Below are 4,820 nucleotides of genomic sequence, written 5' to 3' on the forward strand. Positions count from 1 at the left end.
TTGTGGAATCTCAATAATAATAATAAGTGTAAAAGATTTTTGCAGAATGCAAGTAAGAACCGATAAGAGATCATTAAAAGCAAATTCCACCACCACCGCTTTTTATAGTTTTCAGCCTTTTTTCTTGGCATGTTAACCATAACTACATTAGTACATTTCAAATACTAGACAATTCTATTCACACCAAAGACTCCATTCTTACATAAACCTTAAATTTAAATCATCTTACGTTTAATAGAAACAGACCTGCATTTAAAATGAGAAAACCTATAAAAATGGATTTTATTTTTATAGGGAGTAGAAGTAGTTGAGAGTCATTTTTATAGAAATTACCTAATTGATGGAATTCTGGGTGATTTTATTCATTCCTTCACGTTTACCTAAAATGTCAATTTTTTTTTCCTCTGATAAATATTTTACTTTTTTTTTATAATTAGAAAAGATATTTGGTGGTGGTGGTTATGTGCCGTGGAGTCAGTCATAGCAATCCTATACAGGGTTTCCAAGACTGCAAATCTTTACAGGAGCAGAAAGCCTCATCTTTCTCCTGTGGAACAGCTGGTAGTTTCGAACTGCTGAGCTTAAGGTTCACAGCCCGATTCGTAACCACTATGCTACCAGAGCTCCTTAGAAAAGATATTTAGTAGTGGTAAAATCATTTTACATTTATACGTTTATTTAATTAAACAATAGAGGTTTGCTGTATGGGTAAGATATCTTTTCTCATCCATTAGGAAATGATGTAATAAAAACACCTCCACACTACTCAGAAACTGGTCAGCATGGAACTTCACTGACCCTTAATTTCCTTGTTATAAAATGGGGGCGATAAGAACACCTACGAAACAGGGTTGTGAGGATTAAGTGATAACCTATAAAAGTGTTTAGCCTAAGGTTTGGTATACAGAAAACATCTAATATAGCTTAGCTACTTTTAGTGATCTCATCAATAAGGTTAAGCAAACATTTCTTTATTCTTCCTTGGCAAAATTTTATCTTTAGGTTAAGTTTGTAGATAGCTAATTTCATTGTCTCTCTTTCAAGTCATGAGAGACTTTGGTTAAAGTTGTATAGGCTGGCTCTACAAACGCAAAAGACAAGGCATATCAGCAGAATCACTCAGTGATGTTATTGAAGCTGAGGAAATACTCTAGGTTTGGCAAGGGTTTCTGGGGAGGATCAGAGATACATGGCTATCCAACAACCAGGAGTAGACCTGGGTTATATGAATGGTTGACACTCTGAGCTGCTAATAGAAAGGTTGGAGGTCAAAGTTCATCAGGAGGCACCTCATAAGAAAGGTAAAGTAGTCTACTTCCAAAAATAATCCTCCACTGAAAACCTCATGGTTGTTGTTGTTGTGATGTGCCGTGGAGTCGGTTCCGACCCATAACGACCCAGTACAGGATTTCCGAGGTTGTAAATCTTTACATGAGCAGATCACCTCATCTTTCTCCCGCGGAACCACTGGTAGCTTCGAACTGCTGACCTTGCGGCTCACAGCCCAATTCGTAACCACTACGCTACCAGAGCTCCTTGAAAACCCCATGGAGTACCGTTCAATTCTGAGACACACGGGGCAGGCATGAGTCAGAACTGACGGATAAGCAACTGGTTCTTTGGTTTACCAATCAGGAAGGGAAGCTCATTAAAGAGTGTATGACTTGCAGCTGCTCTTTGTCAGGTAAGGAGCCCTGGAGGCCCTGTGAGTTAGGCATTGGGCTGTTAACTGCTAGGTTGGTGGTTCAAGTGTACCAGCTGCCCTAGAGCAGAAGCAATATTAGACTCTGCTTCCATAAAGGTTTGCAGTCTTGGAAACCCTAAAGGTTACCAGGAGTCGGAACTGACTTGACCACAATGGGTTTTTGGTCCATGTTGTGTTATGGGCCTGAGATGGTCACAGATCAGTTGAAGAGGCAATGACAAAGACATGCAAGTGAAAGAGAAGTGTGAGGACCAACTGGAACATCATTTCTTATGTCAAGGATGTAGGTGACCTGCAGAAGCCTTAAGGACCTTCACCATCAGGTACAAATGCATCTGGCACAGATGTTGACGAATCTGAAGAAGGAGATACACAGGAGACAATGAGAGGCTGTGGAGTCCAGGTGGGCCTGTCCACCTTGCAGACTCTTCAACAACACCAGACACACACCCTACTTCAGAGCTTCACTTCTGGCTTCCTGATCTCAATCACCTTTAATCCTGTCTCCGGCCCACACCTAGAGCTATCCTGTGAAGAGAGTTCTGGGACACACGACTCCATTCAGCTAAGATGACACTGTACGTAACCACCAAGGATTGTTTTCTATCTCCATGTACATCCTGGAGAGTGAATGCGAATTCTGATCGGAGCTTGGCTGATTTCCAAAACTGTTGACTCTGAATTTAACTGGCAAGAGAAAAAAGCTATTTTCTTTTTTTCAGGGAAATAATCTCAGATTACCTGAAATCTATCACAATGTATGTTAAATCTGTCAATATCCAAACAGAGAAAATGCTAAATGTGTGGAAGACTCGGGAAAGTCAGGATCTCTCATTCCCTTAAAATTGGTGCTCCTCAGATAAGGTCACCTGGAGGCCTTGACCTTGTTGTTCAGGACCCAAAGATTTGCATTTCTAACAAGTTCCTAGGTGATGCTGGTGCTAAAGTAGGGCCACACTTGGAGAACCACTGCTCCCAATTAGTGGATTTGGATCGTATCAGAATCACCTGGAAACCTTTGTTAACTTCAGATATTTGTGTCCATCCCACATAACTGGAGGATACCTGGTGATGCCATGGTCAAGAGCCCAGCTGTTAGCAGCAGAAGAGGAGACCAGACAATCTGCTTCCATAGAGATTATAGCCTCGGAAACCCCATGGACAGTTGTACCCTGTTACACTGGATCACTGTGAATTGAAATGGACTCTACGGAACACAACAGCAATAGTTACATCATTAAATCAGTGGGCGGGGTTTAGAGAAAAGTGGACTCCTGGTGTGGTACTATAGGATAAACACTGGACTGTGGACCGCAAGGTTAGCAGTTCAAACCCACCAGCCACTCCTCAGAAACCCGACCCTACGGGAACTTAATAACAACAAATACAAAGTATGTCCATAGATGATATGCATGTAGCAGTTACTTTGTCATGTACTGTGCATGATGAATTGATCCTCATAGCAATGAGGAAGATACTGGTTTATTTTTCCCATTTTGCAGGAGAGAATACTGAGGTACAGAGAGGTGACTATCATGCCTAATGCCACATAGTTAGTGAGTGATAAAGCTAGGTAAAATTCAAGCACTTGAATTTCAGACTCTAAATTCATGGCCATGCTGTGCTGTTTCATTTAAAACTCTTAGCTGCTTAATGTTTGCTGGGAATCTCCAATTGTAATGGTCAGTTTTTCTCAGCTGATTTGATTACGAACCTTTTCCATCATCCCTTTTTGTCTATAGAAGCTTTCAGGATTAGTGTTCCTTGGGACACACTCTGGGAAAGACTGTTTTAGAAACTAAAATTCATTCTTGGATTAAACTAGATCATTTGAGGGCTACTCACTCTGGCAACAACATATTGACCTTTGATAAAACTCCTAATAAATGGGCTCATCTGAGGAACCATTAGCTCACATTGTGAGTTACAATGAAAAAACTACAAGGAGATTGTAGTTGTGCTTGTTGCAAGAACATGTGGTTTTCCATGCAGGTAGTCCCCAATTTACCAAGCACAGGCTTCCATTCTCTTGTAAGTCTGTTCTGACATAAAACCAATACCTTGTTTTTCCTGCCATTGCTATTGCATTTTGTTATTTATAGCTTTATAAATCTAATCATTATTTTGGGGGGTTAGAAACATTACATATAAGATTAACAGATGCATTTCAATACATGCATGGATACATATTAAATATGATAAGATATAAAAACAGCACAGGGATAGACAAAAAGCAGATGGTTGTAAGTGCGATTTGACGTAACAAGAATAGGTAGGAATTCAGGACTCCTTGTACCTCCTCGTGTCCTGGTTGGGTGCCTTTAGGCTTAGTATCAGGAATGAATGTGACTAGGCAGTACTCAGTAATGGACTTGTATTTATTTCAGGGAAACTGTCAGAATATAAGTGATCACATTTTTCCCATGGAAAGTTGGGGTGTACTGTTATAAGTATATTTAGGACACTTATTAATGATTGTTGTTTTTGTTGTTAAGTGCCATCGAGTTGGTTCCAACTCAGAGACTCTGTACAGGGTTTCCAAGGAGCAGCTGGTGGGTTTGAATTGCTGAACTTGTGGTTCTCAATCCAGTACTGATCCTACAGTGTTACCACCAAGAGTCCTATTCATGCTAATGAGTGCTATCAATAAAAAGACCTTTTAAATCAGAGACCAATGTTTCTAGTAAATGATAGTAGCAAGGGATCTCTCTCCTTTTGCCTCCAGGTCTCCCTTAAAACTAGAGGAGTCACCAGCAGCTTCAAAAGTTCAGCCTTAGTTCTTGTTCTTGCCACATGTATGAAACCTGTAAGGTACCACTAGGAAAAACTTCCTCAATATATTCTGTAACAGTTTTCGTGAAGGATATAAACCCACAAACCAAACTCATTGCTATCGAGTCAAGTTCGAGTCATCTTGACCCTATGGCAGTGGTGGTGTGCTGTCGAGTCAGTTCCAACCCAAAGTGACCCTGTATAGGGGTTCCAAGGAGCAGCTGGTGAGCTTGAACTTCTAACCTTGTGGTTCAAATCAATTTTGCAGTCCAGCACATTAACCCACAGTGCCACACCAGAACTCTATTGTTGTTACGTGCTGTCGAGTCGATTCCGACCCATA

Source organism: Chrysochloris asiatica, unplaced genomic scaffold, assembly GCF_000296735.1.
Source record: "Chrysochloris asiatica unplaced genomic scaffold, ChrAsi1.0 scaffold00044, whole genome shotgun sequence".
NCBI classification, from domain to species: Eukaryota; Metazoa; Chordata; class Mammalia; order Afrosoricida; family Chrysochloridae; genus Chrysochloris; species Chrysochloris asiatica.